The sequence below is a fragment of the Dreissena polymorpha genome, chromosome 4 (genome assembly GCF_020536995.1).
Source record: "Dreissena polymorpha isolate Duluth1 chromosome 4, UMN_Dpol_1.0, whole genome shotgun sequence".
Classification (NCBI taxonomy): domain Eukaryota; kingdom Metazoa; phylum Mollusca; class Bivalvia; order Myida; family Dreissenidae; genus Dreissena; species Dreissena polymorpha.
The window spans coordinates 12,193,781-12,215,793 of NC_068358.1; the positions used below are offsets into that span (position 1 = coordinate 12,193,781).

The 22,013-nt window shown below is 37.5% G+C and overlaps 1 protein-coding gene and 1 long non-coding RNA gene across 2 annotated transcripts in view; one reads left to right on the forward strand and one right to left on the reverse strand.

Annotated features, from left to right (window-relative positions):
* LOC127877562 (uncharacterized) overlaps positions 1–22,013 on the forward strand; it is a 68,362-nt gene that overhangs the window by 12,821 nt on the left and 33,528 nt on the right. The gene's annotated exons all lie outside the window — the stretch shown is intronic.
* On the reverse strand, positions 2,366–6,272 carry LOC127877563 (uncharacterized). The gene is made up of 3 exons (XR_008048483.1): positions 3,599–6,272; positions 3,134–3,230; positions 2,366–2,498 (listed from the first exon to the last, which is right to left on the reverse strand). It is a non-coding gene; the product is annotated as an uncharacterized LOC127877563 (long non-coding RNA).

Here is a 22,013-nt window from a genome sequence, read left to right on the forward strand (position 1 = left end):
AGCTGAATATGTTGAATAAAACTATTTAACATGTTGCATATGCCAATTGCTAATAAAATGCTATCATTTTTATGTGTGTGTGTGTCATATTAGCGGCTTAACCGTATTGAAATAGCATTGATTCAATAAAAGGTCAATAAAGTGATCGACAGAAATAAAGTAGCATCAATATCATAAGTTTCAAGTTATAACCACACGTTTGTTTAATAGTCACGCCCTAAAAAATAAAATATTGATAATGTCAGTTCTTAGAAAGCAGACGTTGATGGTGACACTTCAGATATTAGTCGTCGTGTTTATATTATATCAGTGGAATTATTTGTATTAAGTGCTCATACCTATGCCAGTTACTGTCAACTACCCTATTTAAAGCAAGGGGGGCGTGTATATGACAGTAGCGAAGATCTCGTGATCAATCACCACACAAATATTCACTGGGCGACTGGGTATAACTGTGACTTAACAACTGTCTGTGTGCCATAAGAAACAGCGGTGACTGAACAGCCATCACAGTGTCATAAAAAAACTACTGAGACTTAATACATATATCACAGTGTCATAGAAAACTTTACTGAGACTCAATACAGCTATCACCTTGACATAGGAAACATTACTGAGACTCAATACAGTTGTCACCGTGACACATGAAACATTACTGAGACTCAATACAGTTATCACCGTGACACAGGAAACATTACTGAGACTCAATACAGTTATCACCGTGACATAGGAAACATTACTGAGACTCAATACAGTTATCACCGTGACATAGGAAACATTACTGAGACTCAAAACAGTTATCACCGTGACATAGGAAACATTACTGAGACTCAATACAGTTATCACCATGACACAGGAAACATTACTGAGACTCAACACAGTTATCATCGTGTCATAGGAAACATTACTGAGACTCATTACAGTTATCACCGTGACACAGGAAACATTACTGAGACTCAATACAGTTACCACCGTGACATAGGAAACATTACTGAGACTCATTACAGTTATCACCGTGACACGGGAAACATTACCGAGACTCAATACAGTTATCACCGTGACACAAGAAACATTACTGAGACTCAATACAGTTGTCACCGTGACACAGGAAACATTACTGAGACTCAATACAGTTATCACCGTGACATAGGAAACATTACTGAGACTCAAAACAGTTATCACCGTGACATAGGAAACATTACTGAGACTCAATACAGTTATCACCATGACACAGGAAACATTACTGAGACTCAACACAGTTATCATCGTGTCATAGGAAACATTACTGAGACTCATTACAGTTATCACCGTGACACAGGAAACATTACTGAGACTCAATACAGTTATCACCGTGACATAGGAAACATTACTGAGACTCATTACAGTTATCACCGTGACACGGGAAACATTACCGAGACTCAATACAGTTATCACCGTGACACAGGAAACATTACTGAGACTCAATACAGTTGTCACCGTGACACAGGAAACATTACTGAGACTCAATACAGTTATCACCGTGACATAGGAAACATTACTGAGACTCAAAACAGTTATCACCGTGACACATGAAACATTACTGAGACTCAATACCGTTATCATCGTGACATAGGAAACTTTACTGAGACTCAATACAGTTATCACCGTGACACCGGAAACATTACTGAGACTCAATACAGTTATCATCGTGTCATATGATACTTTACGGGGACTCAATACAGTTACCGCCGTGTCATAGGAAACATTACTAAGACCAAATACAGATATAACCGTGTCATCGGAAACATTACTGAGACTGTATACAAATCTCACCGTGTTATAGTATGACAGGCGGTTCGACGCATAATCCCAAGTAACTAGGTTTTTACTGAGAACATAGGTTCTCAGAATGAGAACCTAGGTTCTTACCAGAACTTATGATCCCAAATGAAATCTTGTGTTCTCGTGAAAATTAAATATATATCCTAGAGAACGACGCGAACAACTGTCGAGAACCTAGGTTTTTGTGAAAACCTTGGATATCAAACGAGAACTTAGGTTCCCGCAAATTGTTTTGGCTTTATTATCTGATCTAGATTTGAGATCCTAGAGTTGTGAATATTCGTTAAATATCTGACTGAAAACCGGGGTTCTGAAATGATACCTTAAGTTCTCATGAGAACCTAAGTTCTATGTGTTTATTTGCGTCGTCTCGCCGTGAACATGGGTTCTCGAGCGTAAACTCAGTTTTTCAAAAGAGATCACATCTTATTAAGTCTGTATCTGTCTGTAAATGAACCGAGCTCCACCTTGATTTACCTATACACATAAACATGTGAAAACAATATGACTTTGTTTTAAGTGTTTGAAAACGAAAAAAAGGTAATTTATACTATATTGTTTACCTTCCCTAATTGATGCTGGTAGAACGGCTGACAGTGGCAGCTCGGTAGTGCAAGCGTTAACAAAACCTTGCAAAACGCTCTCGGACGCCACAAATGGTAGGAATCTCTTTGAAGCTGAAATGTTACTACTGCACATCAAACTTTTATTCATGGAATACATTTATGCAACTTTATTGCAATATGTTAACTTATAACACATGCCAACAAATAAACGTTGATAAGAGAAATCCTTTTAAAACGAATGCACTTCAATTTGACATGTTTGAACATTTTTCTGTTTAACAGTTCGTTGCATTTCAAATTATGTAACGTATGATTAACATTGAAACATATTTCCACAATCAGCACCGACACTGATTACTTTGACACTGTCTACAGATATTGTGACAAACAGATACATTATATTCTTAACAATGTTGTAAATATGGAACCTTATAATAAACTGATAAAATAATAAAATAACAATTTATAAATTTTACACTGCCATATCCGGCAAATATTTATTTCTTAAAATGTACTCTCACCTTTTAAAGTTATACTAATAGCAAATTCAATAAAATTTGGGTTTGTTTTCTAAATGGTCAATAAAAAACCCGCAATTTTATGCATCTCGAATTATGATTATGATAATTTTTTGTTTGCATACTATATTCAAAAGTAACTTGTTCGTTAGATATATGCAAAAATTAAAGGAACTCGTGGGACCATGTCAACAATATGAACCCGGTTACATCAACATATGGACTTACCGATGTACTTAACTTGAGGATACACATCCCGCTTTGTGGGCTTGGGTCGATACAACAGCACTACATTCGGGTCGTATTTACGGATCCATCCCAAAACCTAATAAAACAGTTCACTTTAAATAATATTTAACTGAAAAGCAGTAATAAATAACACATGTTATTAGTTTGTATACATTGATTTAATTTAATTCCATTTTTAAACTGTATTTGTTGTCATTCAGGTCATGTCTTTAATTCCGAAGCAATATATAGTTACGCTAGTTTGGTCATTGTCGGCTTGGGTACTACTTACATGTACCCGGGTACTCTTATGTATACTTACAGGTACACCGGGTACGGTAAATATACTTAAACGTACCCCTAACTATAATTACATCACTAGTTCAGACAATATCTGAGCGTCACTTACTTTGTATAGATGTATTTATATTTTGTGTGTGTTTCAAATAATTAAAACAACAATACCCGTCTTTCAATCATCTTCCACGATTTGTCGCAAGACATGTCCAGTTCTCTACAAAACATGAACAATACTTATAAAGATTTGTTGTGGAATATTAAGGAATGTGTGCATGCTATTTAATTTGGACATTATTTAAAAAGTCTAATTATTTTGTATATGTATTTATTAATACCGGTGATAACACTACATACCACGGGACATCGATTATACACCCCGGTGATAACAATACACACCACGGGACATCGATTATACACCACGGTGATAACAATACACACCACGGGACATCGATTATACACCCCGGTGATAAAAATACACACCACGGGACATTATACATCACGGTGTTAACAATACACACCACTGGACATCGATTATACACCACAGTGATAACAATACACACCACAGGACATCGATTATTCACCACGGTGATAACAATACACACCACGGGACATCAATTATACGGCCCGGTGATAACAATACAAACCACGGGGCATCGACTATACACCCCGGTGATGAGAATATAAACCACGGGGCATCGATTATACACCCCGGTGATAACAATAAAAACCACGGGGCATCGATTATACACCCCGGTGATAACAATAAAAACCACGGGACATCGATTATACACCCCGGTGATAACAATATAAACCACGGGGAATCGATTATACACCACGGTGATAACAATACACACCATGGGACATCGATTATACACCACTTTGATAACAATACACACCACGGGACATCGATTATACACCACGGTGATAACAATACACACCACGGGGCATCAATTATACATCCCAGTGATAACAATACACACCTAGGGACATCGATTATACACCACGGTGATAACAATACACACCACAAGGCATCGATTATACACCCCGGTGATAACAATACACACCACGGGACATCGATTATACACCACGGTGATAACAATACACACCACGGGACATCGATTATACACCCCGGTGATAACAATACACACCACGGGACATCGATTATACACCACGGTGATAACAATACACACCACGGGACATCGATTATACACCCCGTTGATAACAATTCACACCACGGGACATCGATTATACACCACGTTGATAACAATACACACAACGGGACATCGATTATACACCCCGGTGATAACAATACACACCACGGGACATCGATTATACATCAAGGTGATAACAATACACACCACTGGACATCTATTATACACCCCGGTGATAACAATACACACCACGGGACATCGATTATACACCCCAGTGATAACAATGCACATCACGGTACATCGATTATACAACCTGGTGGTAACAACACACGCCATGGGACATCAATTATACACCCCGATGATAACAATACACATCACGGAAAATCAATTAAACATCCTGGTGATAACAATCCACATCACGGAAAATCAATTATACACCACGGTGATAACAACTAACGAAACGGGACATCAAGTATTCAAGCCAGGGATAACAAAACACACCACGAGACATCGATTATACACCACGGTGATAACAATACACACCACGGGGCATCGATTATACACCCCGGTGATAACAATACACACCATGTTACATCGATTATACACCACGGTGATAACAATACACACCACGGGACATCGATTATACACCACGGTGATAACAATACACACCACGGGGCATCAATTATACATCCCAGTGATAACAATACACACCACGGGACATCGATTATACACCAATGTGATAACAATACACACCACGGGGCATCGATTATACACCCCGGTGATAACAATACACACCACGGGACATCGATTATATACCACGGTGATAACAATACACATCACGGGACATCGATTATACACACCGGTGATAACAATACACACCACGGGACATCGATTATACATCAAGGTGATAACAATACACACCACTGGACATCTATTAAACACCCCGGTGATAACAATACACACCACGGGACATCGATTATACACCCCAGTGATAACAATGCACATCACGGTACATCGATTATACAACCTGGTGGTAACAACACACGCCACAGGACATCAATTATACACCCCGATGATAACAATACACATCACGGAATATAAATTAAACATCCTGGTGATAACAATACACACCACGGGACATCAAATATACACCCCTGTGATAACAACTAACGAAACGGGACATCAATTATTCACGCCAGGGATAACAAAACACACCACGATACATCAATTATACAGCACGGTGATAACAATACACCCCATGGGACATCAATTATACACCCAGGTGATAACAATACAAACCATGGGACATCGATTTTACATCCCCGTGATAACACTACACGCCACGGTAATCAAATATACACCCCAGTGCTAACAACACACATCTCGGGATATCAATTATACACGACGGTGATAATAATACACACAATGCGACATCAAATATACACCCCGGTGATAACACTACACACCTTACGACATCAATTATACACTCTGGTGATAACAATACACACTATGAGACATCGATTATACAACCCGGTGTTAACACTACACGCAACGGTAATCATATACACCTCTGTGATAACAGCTAACCCCACGGGACATCATTCATACACGCCGGTGATAACAATACACACAATCCGACATCGAATATAAACCCCGGTGATAACACTGCACACCTCAGGACATCAATTATACACTCCGGTGATAACAAAACAAACCATGGACAACAATTATACTCCCCGGTGATAACAAAACAGACCACGGGACATCAATTAAACACTCCGGTGATAACACCACACACCACGGTCATCATTTATAAACCCAGTGATAATAATACACACCATGGGCCATCGATTTAACACCCTACACGCCACGGGACATCACTTATACAGCCGGTGATAACAATACACACCATAAGAAATCGATTATACACCGATGTGATAACAATACGAATCACGGGACATCAATTATACATCCCGGTTATAACACTAAACGGCATTGGGCATCAATTATACACACCGGTAATAACACAACACGCAACGGGACATCAATATTACACCCCGGTGATACCACTATACTTTGTGGGGCATCAATTTTACATCCCGGTGATAACAATACACACCAAGGAACATCAATTTTACACCCCGGTGATAACAATACAAACCACGAGGCATCGATTATACGGCCCGGTGATAACAATACAAATCACGGGGCATCGATTATACACCCCGGTGACAACGCTACAAACCACGGGGCATCGATAACACAACCAGTTGATAACAATACAAACCACGGGGCATCGATAATGCACCCCGGTGATAACAATACAAACCTTGGGGCATCGATTATACAGCCCGGTGATAACAATACAAACCACGGGGCATCGATTATACGGCCCGGTGATAACAATACAAATCACGGGGCATCGATTATACACCCAGGTGACAACAATACAAACCACGGGGCATCGATAACACAACCCGTTGATAACAATACAAACCACGGGGCATCGATTATACACCCCGGTGATAACAATACAAACCTCGGGGCATCGAGTATACTGCCCGGTGATAACAATACAAAAAACGGGGCATCGATTATACAACTCGGTGGTAACAATACATGCCTCGGGCCATCAATTATACGGCCCGGTGATAGCAATACAAACCACAGGGCATGAATTATACGGCCCGGTGATAACAATACAACCCACGGGGCATCGATTATACGTGCCGGTGATAATAAAACAAACCAGAGGGCGTCGATTTTACGGCCCGGTGATAACAATACAAACTACGGGGCATCGATTATAAGGCCCGCTGATAACAATACAAACCGCGGAGCATCGATTATACGACACGGTGATAACAATAAAAACCACGGGGCATCGTTTATACATCCCGGTGATAACATTAAAAACTACAGGGCACCGATTATACGGCCCGGTGATAACAATACAAACCACGGGGCATCGATTATATGGCTCGGTTATAACAATACAAACCACGGGGCGTCGATTATACGGCCCGGTGATAACAATACAAACCACGGGGCATCGACTATACACCCCGGTGATGAGAATACAAACCACGGGGCATCAATCATACACCCCGGTGATAACAATAAAAACCACGGGGCATCGATTATACACCCCGGTGATAACAATAAAAACCACGGGGCATCGATTATAAACCCCGGTGATAACAATAAAAACCACGGGAAATCGACTATACACCCCGGTGATAACAATACAAACAACGCTTATGTGAACAACAGCAACATTTTAAGGCACGCAGCTAGAGTATAAATTGTTTGGATCTAATATATATTTAAGTTAAAATAAATGTGATTGACACGCTGTGAAATTAATAACATGATTTGTTTCATTTAGTGTTATTTTCGCGTTTTACTATGTGTGTTTATTTAAATCTTACCGGGTGAGGTAACTTGAAAGCAAAGCGTGCAATGGTAACAGAGGTCAAAAGGACGCAGTACCGGTCGCAAACTACTATTAAAGTTTGGTTTATATATATATATATATACATATAGGTATCTTAAAACAATTAACTAAGAATAAACATCGTTGTGTAATATTATCATGTGTGTAAAATTGAAATGCCATACAAAAAACAATATAACGCAGGTTAAGATGCATACATATTTATTTTAAATCAGTATTTTCAATTCAGATTATATTAATACAAATTTAGTTCGATGTATCCATCAACAATTCAGTGCATTTCGACCTTTTGCACATGCGCATTAGGGACGGTGATTATCCCGGTGCATAGATCGTAAATAAAAGTATTCTATATCTCGCGAATGTGTAGAGTAACATTTCAACAATAAAGACAAACTGGAACTGGAGTTTAACTTAGTGCGCAAATTGGAAGTGATAACAGTAATTTATTTTTCAACTTGTCAATCTCCGTAGTATACGTTTAGTTGTGAGATGTTAACGGTTTCCCAAAAAAAGCATGCCTTCGCTACGAAGTCAAAGTGGGTGGGGAACGAGACTGCTTGTGGATTTCGAGTTGCTGGAAGTTTGTAACGAAGCTGCTTTTGTGCAATATTCAGCGATTTTGCAAGCTGTGTGTTTGAAGTTGGAGATATATATTGCTGACATTAATGATGTTGTGTACGTTCTTGTGACCACTGATCTGCATATGATACCAGTGGGAGAGCATCCCGAATCCCAGTTCCCACATAGTCTGCAACAGATGTTTCCTGGTCGAGTGGTTGGTAAGTTTCATCGTTATACATGCATATTACACATTTTACATTATTTGTGCTATTTTTGACACTCATTTTTCATGCTGATGAACCAACGGTCAGTGCCAGTAGTCCTACTGTCATTGGTCTGTGTGCTTGTTGAAAGTACATGTAGAAAGGGTTGTTTAGCTCCAATAAGCCATGTTGCTCTTTTTGGATAAAATTTATGGCAGTTGGCTTTTTTATCTTTGTGCAGCAACCTCTGCCGCCTCATTTTTTGAAAACATTAGTCGCACACTGTTCATATTGTGGAAAAATGAGTCGTGCATGTAAAAGTAAGAAAAATGGGTGGTGACTATTCAACAATGTGAAAAAATGAGTCGCGCATTGTTTAAAATACTTAAAATATCAGTCGCAAACATTAGAAAAATGTAAAAAAAGTGTCTCACAATGTTGAAAATTGTGAAATATGAGTCGTACAATGTTGAAGGTTGTAAAAAATGAGCCTCGCAATCTAGACAATTATGGAAAAATAAGTAAGGGGACAAAAATTCCACTCGTCTGCTCATATTGACAAGTGAAATCTTTAAAGGACAAGTGAATTTCCCTAAAGCGCTCGTCCTACAGGACGAGAGAAAAAGCTGATGTTAAAATATGTATTTTAGGACCCGTAAATAATTAAATAAAATCATTTTCTTAAAGCATATCTATTCCGAAAGTAGAACGAGAATGAACTGGAAATTGTAATTGTAAATTTCGTACAACAGGTGCGCATTGTTATGCGAGACTAAGTCGCGAGTAAATATTGGTGTCAATGTTGACAGGGAAACATCCGACTGCATTCACTGTAAGTATTGATTTTTAAAGAATTATTTAACTGCAAAGTACAGTTTATAACTAGTCTGAATTTCGTCCGAATAATGTCTGACATTTGAGCGTTCTTTAAAGGGATGGGGGGGTTTGATGTTCAAACATCCCAAAAAGGAAAGCACGCAAGCATTAGAAAAAAGTAAAACAGCAGTCTTCATTTATTTATTTTGTGTTCCTCATAAATAACTTATTTCACTGCTCAACATTTCTTTTTTGATCAGCTGGCATGAATAACTGAGTAAGCAGCATTTTAGCAGTGATATAGTAAATTTTATTAGTCATATTAGCCCTTTGCAAACTTTATTTCACACATATTCAAGGACGAGTGCATGTGTTTGCAGGACGAGTGCACATTTAAATGCACTCGTCCTGCAGGACGAGTGCAGTTTAGAAATATTGTTGTCCCCTGTAAGTTGCACACTGTTCAAAATTGTGAACAAATGACTTGTGACTGTTGGAAATAGTGAAAATAATTAATTGAGCATTGTTCAAATTTGTGAAAATATGAGTCTCAAACTATTCAAATTTGTGAGAAAAAAAGTTGCTAACTGTCGAAAAATGTGAAAAAATGAGTTGCACACTTTTTAAAATACTGACCATTTGCATTGCAAATTCCTCTAATTAAAATACTGACCATTTGCGTTGCAAATTCCTCTAATTTTTGCAAAAAACAGCTTTCACTATTTATTTAATAATAATCAGCGTTCTAGATAAGCTGCGTATCAGCGTAATATACGCATTCGAAATATCAAGATACGCTCAATTTATCATTTCCGTGCGTACATTTAAGCAAGCCAATCTGGACTTACGCTAATGCTGTAAATTCTCTGCGCAGTGCCCCAGATAATTATTTGAGAAATAGGGTTTTCACCCATTGATTTGAAAAATAGGGTGATTTCCTTCTTGAAATAGGGTGAAATAATTTATAAACATGCATACCTTTATATCATTAATGTTTTACTTCGGTGGAAGATGCTCACTTGTACTGATTCAATAAAACTTTAAACTATCATAATTAACTTTAATAAACTGATGTTTCATAACATCTTTAATCATTGAAACTGTCCTTAATATAAACTTAAAACAAACAAAAAATCGATAACACAAATGATCATTTGGCTCTTGCTTTCTTGGTTCGAAACAGTTTGCGATCGACTGATATTTTTTCTCAACAATAGCGGAAGTCTTTCGACCTCTCTTAGACATTTTTATTTTGCATCGTTATAGAAACTGAAAGTACAGGCACTTTATAAATACATGCACAATGAGCGACGGATAAAGCAGCGATTTTCCTCCTTCTTTATAAAGTACCGGTAAACGGTACTTTCCCAATCGAACGAAAATTCCCAAATTCCCAAAACGGTACTTTCCCAATCGAGCGAAAATTCCCAAATTCCCAATCGGCATCTGGAAAAATCCCAATCAGCGTCCGAATTTTTTCTCAAAACGATAGAAAGTTTCGTAAAAAACCAACTTTCAGCGAGCGAACAAAGAAAATCGTATAGTTGTGTGTAACCACGCGCTCGATTAATTTCGGGTTTTATTATTCAGCGCATTCAATCAATAGAGTTGTTACTGTTTCCGGTTCTTTTGCCAGGCAGCCAGCGTACTGTTTTACGTCGGTTTGTAACCTTATCGTAGTTTGAAATGAGTCATAATAGCAAATATTATGCCAAAAAACCAATCGGAACCATCTATCACAGGACACATTGACAGCAATAATGATGCTGTGCAGGGCGGGATGCAAGCAACTGAGTGATGATCAAACATCAAAGATTGTTGAAATTTTCACAAAAATGAAAGAGAGAGACATTGCTTTAAAAGAGATTAAAACAACTAGTAATTGATTTGGTGTGTTCTTTATAATATTTTGTTATTTATATAAACTTTATAACTTAATGGTCATTAAGGCATGCCTGCAAATGATTATTTAAATGGGTATGTTCAATTAAGTATGAACTGTATGATGTATTCAATAAGACCCAAACTTCACGACGCGATTTTCCCAATTTCAGGATTTCACGACTCGATTTTTCCCAATTTTGAGGTTTTCACGACTCAATTTTTCCCAATCGGACCGGTACGGGTACTTTTCCCAATTGGACAAGGAAAATCGCTGTAAAGTCAGATTGAAAACGCATGTATGTCGAGGAAAACAATTTGATCACACTTTATTTAACTATGAAATCTAGAACGCAGAGAGTTTGAATAAAGCTTGACTGTTTTCATGCTCCGTCATCCAGGCGCTTGCTTAATAAATACGCGTGACGATAATAATTTCAAAGAGAAAATACCGAAAATGAGCATTTAGCATTTTCGATTGAAGCTATTGTGTTGTACGCATTGAATTTGACGAATTTGCGCACAAATCAAAATGGATGCGTTTTCAATAGGCATGTTATTGAATTTCTTTGCGTTTTAGACATTTTAATAGGGTGAAAGACGCAGATACACAGCTTATCTGGGGCACTGATGCGTACATCATAAACAAAAAATATAAACAGCTGATTGTCTTTAGCCAAAAAATGAGACTGGTTATCGTAAAAATTAGAGCTGGTTGTAGAAATAGTTAGCCAGTCAGTATGTATACTCTGTAGCATCTAGATGCATGGTAAATTTAGTACTGATTTTTTAACAGACAGTCAAGCGCTTATGTGTTTATTAAATTACATGAAGTGGTCAGCATGGCTTCTTCCAAGCCAACACAAATTACTTCTCAAAGTACAATTGATTCTTTGTGTATGGCAAAAATTGTATCGAGTAATAAAATTGTACTGCCAATACTGAATGATTTAAATTCCTCCAGGGTCTTCCCCAGGCCATTTAAGCGCCCCTTCCCGGGGCGCTTGAATTTCGAAGTCAGAGTCCCCGGGGCGCTTGAAATTTTCCGATCAGTGTATTCTTCAGTAAAAGAAAGTGGAGATTGTCCAAAAAAATCAAGGTTTCCCTATCAGTGTATCAATATTCCCTGTTTTAAAAGAGCACCCGGTACCTACTTTCACAAGTAATCGCCATAAACACCACATGGGGTAATGGATAATCCACTGATAAGAGAATAGCATGACGCGCGTATCGATTATTCTAGCCACATTACACGGTCATTTAAATGCTGACAAGGATGTATCTGGTAACTTTCCAGTTGTCAAACTGTGAAGTTCATCGTCCAATCGGTTACGCGAATGCTTATGAGGGCGGGGTTAACTATCGACCATTATTTTTGATTGACGTCGGGCATGAAGAAAGAGTTTATCGCAGCTTGGTTAGCAAGTAGCATTTGAGTAATATAAAACCGGTAATTAGTACAGTACAGAACATTAAAGACGGTTTCGGGCATCATCATCACACCTTTTTACTGTAAACAAGTGTTACATATGACTCATAATCAATACGAGAAATTAATTGCAAGTGGTAAACAATTAAATATTATAGCGGTTACAATTATGTGATAACAATTTATTTAATTCCAGTACATGTATATTTCAACATGTCCATTTATAGAACTGATTCACCTCGTTTTTCTGACATTTATTCGACACGTAATGCGCTTTAACAAATTTTCGTTGAATTAATTACGCACACTTGTAAATGTTTCGTCCGATAATCGATAGTTAGAAGACTGATGATGGCAACCGGCCGTGATCCTCGTGGACAACGTGAATTTCATGCATAATTCCGTCAAAACATTTATTCGACTCGTAAAGTGTGTAAACAAATTATCGTTGAATTTATAACGCAACGGTTAATATTTGTTGGAATCTCAAATGGGAATAATTAAATTTGTAATCCGAAACCCATTACCGTAAGTAGATTTTCACGCGTTTTTAATCCGAAACACACTTCCGAATGTAAATGTTACCGCAACGTTAAATATTTTTGCTTCAAATAAGCAGTGCAAATTTATTTAGTGTCGAATCTTTTTCTCAATTAAAAAGAGCGCGAAAATTATGCAGCATGTACAACGTCGCGTCTATTGCATACAAATGGCGTGTATTGAGCGTTTTAACAAGCACACAACAGGTCCGGGGATGGACGCATATTCAGAGGCAATATTTCATCAAATCTATAAATAGTCACTTAAAAAATGGCAAGGTTTGTGTTAAAGAAATAACTGAAAGCTTTTTTCGTAAATATTTACCAGAAAGAGATTGATAAAAACGGAATAAACGGGATTATCGGGTAATAAATAGAAACTTGAAAAATAGTAAGTATACAGTAATAGAGTCGGGTTGAAACGGATGTATTGGGGAATCGTTCGAGTCGGGATTTTACTATCTGTGCGGAAAAGTTTTAAAACAATTAAGCAATATAAAAATTATATTTTAAATGACTGGGGGATTTTTTTTGAAGAGTCATAACGCACCAAATGACGTCTTTTGACGCTGTTTTTCTTTGAGTTATAACGCACCACAGAACGTGAATTGACACGTTAAATTAAAAAAAAAAATCTACGTCGGGAGGGGACACCCCTCCCCAACCCACCCCCCGGGGCGCCTGAACAAATTCCTGGGGAAGGCACTGAATTCCTCTGTTTTAAAATCAAAAAGGAACCACTAAAATGCTAATAAAACAACTGTTGAAAGTTGGCAAAAAAGTTCTCCGTTGGCCACGGTGGTGGATAATAACGATGAAGATCTTCTTAATGTAATCTGCCAACAAGTTAAAATAACAAGAAATTAAGAAACCTACTAATATGAAGGAATACACATAGTTAGTGGTTAATTGTGTTTAACATTATTAAAGTAGAGTGTCTGTACCCCGGCTATATTCTGGTTTTACTTTTAGCAAATTACCCTTCAACCAAGGCGAAATTTGACCATTTACCCCTATGCTTTGAAAAGTGGGGGTATTTACCCCCATGGGTACATTTTTTTATCCTATTACCAGCTGAAAATCGATAGTATAACAACGATCGTATAAACTTTACCTTTATACTATCGCTATTTTTTCCGACCTCTATCTTAAGAACACTATATGTTTAAATGTGACGTCATAGCAAATGATGACGTTGAAGTAAACAAACAATTTAAAGTCAACTTTGAAAACCAGCGCTGTTTCTTTGAATATTAAAGTATTTATACTTTTTTTGAACGATAAATGACCACAAAAAAGGATAAATAGAAAATTATGTGAGTTTTGGATAAAGATCAAGTTTATCATGCTCGGCACGAACCATGTTAGCGGCAAGCCTCGCGCTTCATCGGTTCTAAGCCTCGCATGATAAACTTGATCCAAAACTCACATAATATTCTCTATATCTATAATGCTGAATAATTGAGGTAAAAAAACAAGTCTATTATAAAAAAATTTCAGTTTAAAGAAATCGTAATTATTTTTTATTTGAAGTTATTTACGGCCATTTCATATGCCTATATTATCATTTTTTTTATTATGATATTGTGTGACAGAGGTCCTAATTTAACGACAACTCTTGTGTTTAAACTGTTAAACAAATTAACAGTATACTATATGCAAAGACTCACACTGGACAAATTAATCATTAAATCTACAATGAATGGGAAGTAAGCATTTGTCCCTCTATTTACATTGTTTTTTATCATGATAGAGTTTTTTTTCTCTAACCCGTGATATTAAAGAAAAGATGAAACTGATCAAACAGCAAAGCTCAGTCTTGTATGGTATGAAATTACTGAGGGTGTATATCTCATACACCATCACTCACTTACTAAGGCTCGATTGGTCATTGTTGGCTCGGGTACTACTTACATGTACCCTGGGTAGTATACTTACATGTACCCCGGGTACGGAATATATACTTAAACGTACCCGGTGATATTAGACTGTACCTGAGTTGTATATCCTCCCAAAATCCGATACGCTACTGATTACCGTTAAACGATATTGTTTACCTTAAACAAACTTCTATTTTAAAATTTCTGCATCATGTTGCTTTTTATCCCCACACTTTTTGAAATGCGTGGGGATTTGATCATATTGTGGGTATCTCCGCCGTCCGTCCGTCCTGGCCTGGCCACTATCTCCTCCTACACTATATGCACTAGAACCTTGAAACTTACACACATGGTAGCTATGAGCATATGTGCGACCCTGCACTATTTGGAATTTTGATCTGACCCCTGGGTCAAAAGTTATGTGGTTGGGCCCGGGCCGGGTCAGAGATTTTTACTCATTTTTTAGGTTATTTTACTATAATTTCTTCATTTCTACACTGATTGTCTTCAAATTGATACCAAACCTCTCTTATGACAATACGGTAAATCTCAACTATGCATGGCCCCATTACCAACCCTGGGGGCCCCGCCACATAGGCCACTCCCACTAAAAATTGCAGTTTTACTATAATTTCTTAATTTCTACACCGATTCACTTCAAATTGATACTGAACCTTTCTTATGACAAAACTATCAACCTCAGATATGCATGGGCCCCATTACCAACCCTGGTGAACCCCACCCACATAGGCCACGCCCACCCAAAAATGCCTTTTACTATAATTTCTTCATTTCTACAACGATTCACTTCAATTGATACGGAACCTCGGCCCCATTATCAACCCTGGAGCGCCCCGCCCACATAGGCCACACCCACCAAAAATTGCCTTTTACTATAATTTCTTCATTTCTACACCGATTTACTTCAAATTGATACTGAACCTCTCTTATGACAATACGATCAATCTCAACTATGTATGGCCCCATTACCAACCCTGGGGCAACCCGCCACATAGGCCACGCCCATCCAAAATTGCCTTTACTATAATTTCTTCAATTCTACACCAGTTCACTTCTAATTGATAATGAACTTCTCTTATGACAATACGGTCAATCTCAACTATGCATGGCCCCATTACCAACCCTGGGATGCCCCTGGGTCAACATGCGGCGTGGGGATACGCGTCGGCCTCTGCCGCACCATTTCTAGTTTGAGTATGCATGTCTATAATATAAAGGCTGTTTAAAGGAAAATTGACCTAAATGTGAACATAATTAATTTTTACAAATTAGCCGACAACAACTGATTTTGCATTAAAATTCTCAGTACGTTTTAGTATATTTATCGTACCCAGGGTACATGTAAGTATACTTAAGAGTACCTGAGGTGCATGTAAGTACATGTAGTACCTGTGCCAACAATGACCAATGGAGCCTTACTAACTGTATAATGATTATATCTCACCAACTACCTTAACCTTGTGTTTATTTAACCTGAAATTTATGTAAAATCTGGCTTTTTTACTTTAATTTTTCATTCAATTGATTATGCAATTTTTGACTTATCTCGTGGGAAATTATTGAATCTTTGGATTTTAATGTATTTTAATGTTGTGTTTGTCACGCATAATTCAGTGTTTTCCAAAAAAATTGAGTAGCCAGTTATATGGGCAGCAACTATGCGGTAAAAACAAAAGCATTTGTGACATTTAACTTGATGTATTTGGGAAAAGTAGCCGGCATGTAAAAGAAGTCGTTTTAATGCAGGTATCACATTGTAATATTTATTTATTATTCGAAGATAACAGTCATTGCAACGTGTTTAGTGAATATTACATCGATAGGCTGGCATGAAAAGTAGCTCCTTTTGAAGCACAAACTGCATCCAAGAATATATCATGGCTGACCCGGTTTGATGAGGCCTGTTTTTGATAATAATTATCCCCACGCTTTTTGAAAAAAAGGTGGGGATATTGTGGGTTATCTCCGCCGTCCGTCCGTCCGTCTGTCTGTCTGTCCGTCCTGGCCAGTATCTCCTCCTACACTAAAAGCACTAGAACCTTGAAACTTACACACATGGTAGCTATGAGCATATGTGCGACCCTGCACTATTTGGAATTTTGATCTGACCCTGGGTCAAAAGTTATAGCGGTTGGGGTGGGGCCGCGTCAGAAATTATCCACTCAGTTTTTTAGGTTATTTTACATTTACTTCTTTATTTCTACACCGATTCACTTCAAATTGATACTGGACCTCTCTTATGACAATACGGTCAATCTCAACCATGCATGGCCCATTCCCAACCCTGGGGCGCCCCGCCCACATAGGCCACACCCACCAAAAATTTCCATTACTATAATTTTTTCATTTCTACACGGATTCACTTCAAATTGATACTGAACTTTTGTTATGACATTAGGGTCAATCTCAACTATGCATGGCCCCAATCCCAACCCTGGGCGCCCGCCCACATAGGCCACACCCACCAAAAAATTCCATTTACTATAATTTTTTCATTTCTACACGGATTCACTTCAAATTGATACTGAACTTCTCTTATGACATTAGGGTCAATCTCAACTATGCATGGCCCCATAACCAACCCTGGGGCCCCGCCCACATAGACCACACCCACCCAAAATTGCCTTTACTATAATTTCTTCAATTCTACACCGATTCACTTCAAATTGATATTGAACTTCTCTTATGACAATACAGTCAATCTCAACTATGCATGGCCCCATTGCCAACCCTGGGGCGCCCCGCCCACATAGACCACGTACACCCACCCAAAATTGCCTTTTACTATAATTTCTTCATTTCTACACCGATTCACTTCAAATTGATACTGAACCTCTCTTATGACAATACGGTCAATCTCAACTATGCATGGCCCCATTACCAACCCTGGGGCCCCGCCCACATAGACCACACCCGCCCAAAATTGCCTTTTACTATAATTTCTTCGTTTCTTACACCGATTAACTTCAAATTGATACTGAACTTCTCTTATGACAATACGGTCAATCTCAACTATGCATGGCACAATGACCAACCCTGGGGCGCCCTGCCCACATATGTCACACCCACCCAAAATTGCCTTTTACTATAACTTCTTCATTTCTACACCAATTCACTTCTAATTGATGATGAACTTCTCTTATGACAATACGGTCAATCTCAGCTATGCATGGCCCCATTACCAACCCTTGGGCACACCTAGGTCAAACATTCGGCGTGGGGATACGCGTCGGCCCTCTGCCGCGCCATTTCTAGTTTATTATATTTTTACTTCCGTGGTTCATAATCTTTACGGGCGCCATGCTGGAAATAGTCCGTTTTCCCACAATGCATTTACAGCGTTGACACACTGGGTCTACCGGGAAAAACCACGCGCCAGTTTTGGGCCCCTGACGTCATCCCGCCGAAATTTTCATTGGGCAATTCATATGTAAACGTCATTGTATTCGCAAAAAGGCGGTAAACTTTAAAAGCCAGACATTGAGGGCAAAGCGCGAAAGTAAAATGTCTCGGATATTGGGAAAAAAACGCGCGTGTTAGTCAGTTAAATAGTTACTTAGTTAGTTACTTATTTTGTTAAAGTTCATAAATTTATATTGAAAAGTGTAAGGCAATAATAACTTAAACGGACTAATGCACAATGTGACCAACGGACTGTCGGATTACTAACGGTAAGAAAACATGCAGTTTATTGTCAATATTGATTTATTGGCTTTGCGTAATGCCCCTTTCGCACTGTTTTCAGAAACTTGTGTTTACAATCACACTCGCATATGGAAATATCATGAATATAAGTGACATGAACGCCTGTGAATGTCTTTGCTGCAACTAGTTTAGTGGAGTGTAACATATATTATGCGCATGCGCTTCGATTGTTTTATTACATGCGGTATTGGCAGCCATTTAAAGAAATGTGAAAACAACACATTAATCTTACTTGTTCTCGTTCTAATTAATAGAATTTTTCAACAGCTTGGTCGAGTATCGAGGTAAATATATTTAAATGCGTTTGCATATAAACTGAATACCGTATGAAACGTGTAGATGATGCTTTTCTGCATTTATTAACGACTGCAATTGTTTGTGAAATACCATTGTTTTTTACTGTTATAAAATTGTGTATTTCTAATATTTGGGTATAATACGTGTGTCTGGATATATTAGATATATTATATGGTTGTTTATATTGTGCATATACAATGAATAACTTATGAGGGCTTAGTGTGACGATTCAGAATACAGTTTGGATCCTGATGAGACGCCATGGTTTGTGGCGTCTCATAAAGTGCAAATATTTCAAGGGAGACGACCTGTTATAAGTTTCTGATCAGCACAAATTACACAATTAACTCCCTTTCTTTACGGGCTCCATGAAAATGCTATGTCCACGTATAAAAACTGTTTACAGTGTGAAGACCCTACATAAAAATGCGGATTTTTTTCTTACGTGGTATCTTGCGACACACATTTTCAAGTCTATTCATTACATTTGGCATATATATTAATAAAAATGGCATCGTATGAACATGTCGTCATAGTATATAAGCACATTGAAGCCTAATATACATTCATCTATTATTATTTGGGCACAAATAATTTTACCGTATGAAGACCCTACATAAAAATGCTGATTTTGTTCTTACTTGGTAACCTGGCGACACACATTTTCAAGTCTATTTCATTAAATTGGCATAGATATATATAAAAATGGCATCGTATGAACCAGTAGTCATAGTATAAGCAACATGGAAGCCTAATATGCATTCATCTATTATCATTTGGGCACAAATAATAATACCGTGTCAAGATCCTACATAAAAATGCTGATTTTTTTCTTATTTGGTACCTGGCGACACACATTTTCAAGTCTGTTTCATTAAATTTGGCATAGATATTTATAAAATTGGCATCGTATGAACCAGTAGTCAAGTATAAGCAACATTGAAGCCTAATATGCATTCATCTATGATTAATTTGGGCACAAACAATTTTACTGTGTGAAAGCCCTACATAAAATGCTGATTTTTTTCTTACTTGGTATTCTGGCAACACACACATTTTCAAGTCTGTTTCATTAAATTTGGCATCTATATTAATAAAAATTGGCATTGTATGAACATGTCGTCATAGTATTAGCATAGAAGCATAATACGCATTCATCTATTATAATTTGGGCTCATACAATTTTACCGTGTTAGCACCATATATCAAGTTGCAGATTTTTTTAATATTCGCCACATACCCACAGGCATTTTCATTAATATCTCAGAAAAAAAGACTATAAATTAATACACATGGCATCTAAAGAACATTTTATCATAGTTAAACATGGTTCCCAGCCAACCTGGAAATCAGGGGAAAACTGGAAAAAAGACTCTTTTATCCAGTCAGGGAAAAGTCTGGGAATTTGGAAAGTTTGTGAAATCAGGGAAAAATCAGGGAATTTTGTTTGGTCAGACTTTCCCGACTTGTGTCGAGAAGTCCATACAATTTAAACAGCAAATCATTTCCTCTGCATATCTATCGTGACTTTGTAGTATACGTGTAGCTTAGTTATGTCTGCAACTGCTATTTATTCAGGGTTGTCTCTAAAACAAGAAATAGGTCAAAATCATGATCCTGGAAGTTTTATTTTCCATTCAGGGAAAAATCAGGGAATTTGTTCATCACAAAAGCTGGGATTCCTGTGTAAAGCAATATAGAGGCATGAAATGCATTTTTCTGTTATATGTCCACAAATAATTCCACTTAGTGATGACCCAGCTGAATATGAGGATTTGTTGAATATTATTGCTAATCGACATACATTTTAGTAGTACATTAGGATTCATTATCTGCTTAGTGAAAATGGCATCGGAAAGAACATTTGTTCATTGTACTAGATAGAATGATACATTATATTATCCATCTTATACTTTATTGCAGTTTCAGTATATTTGGTCTATAAATGATTTCAACATGATATAATTATTAATCATTGCTAGGAAATGTTTACATTTGTATATATGAAACAAAATTAAAAAAAGACGTTTTTTTTCCCCCATTTAGTATATATATATATCTATGTATACATCTTTTGTTGCAAACAGTTATGCAACATGTGTCAGAAAACACCCAGGACCAAAAATCTATGGACGGAATGATTTTTTCACTTATGTGGGTGTATGTTGGCTCCACTTACACGATACAGTCATTGTAGTTTTAATTGAAAAACGCATCTTACAATGTGAGATGAGTACTGGGTTCAAGCCCCAGCAGTGGCCTATCATGTGTGATATACAGAGCCCATTATGATTAAATATACACAGTTATCTATTTAAACAATCAATTAAATATAAGGAATAATGTTAAAGGGGAATTGCTGCTTAACCCTTTTTGGGATTGTATTGTAATTTTTTGCCAAATTTGACATTCCATAACAGGGTTTTATACATCCCCAGCATAACTGTTTCTAAATTAAAAAAAAAAAACACAGCGAAGTGTGCAGAATATCAAAAATTTGAAACTTTCTGATGTCTAAAAGTCATTAAATGCCACTTAAAGTTTACATTTTTTGTACAAAATGACCCTTTGTGCTGTTCTTTATTGGTTAATTTTACGCTGTCAGTCCAAAAGCGCACATTTGTAGCTTGTTTGGAC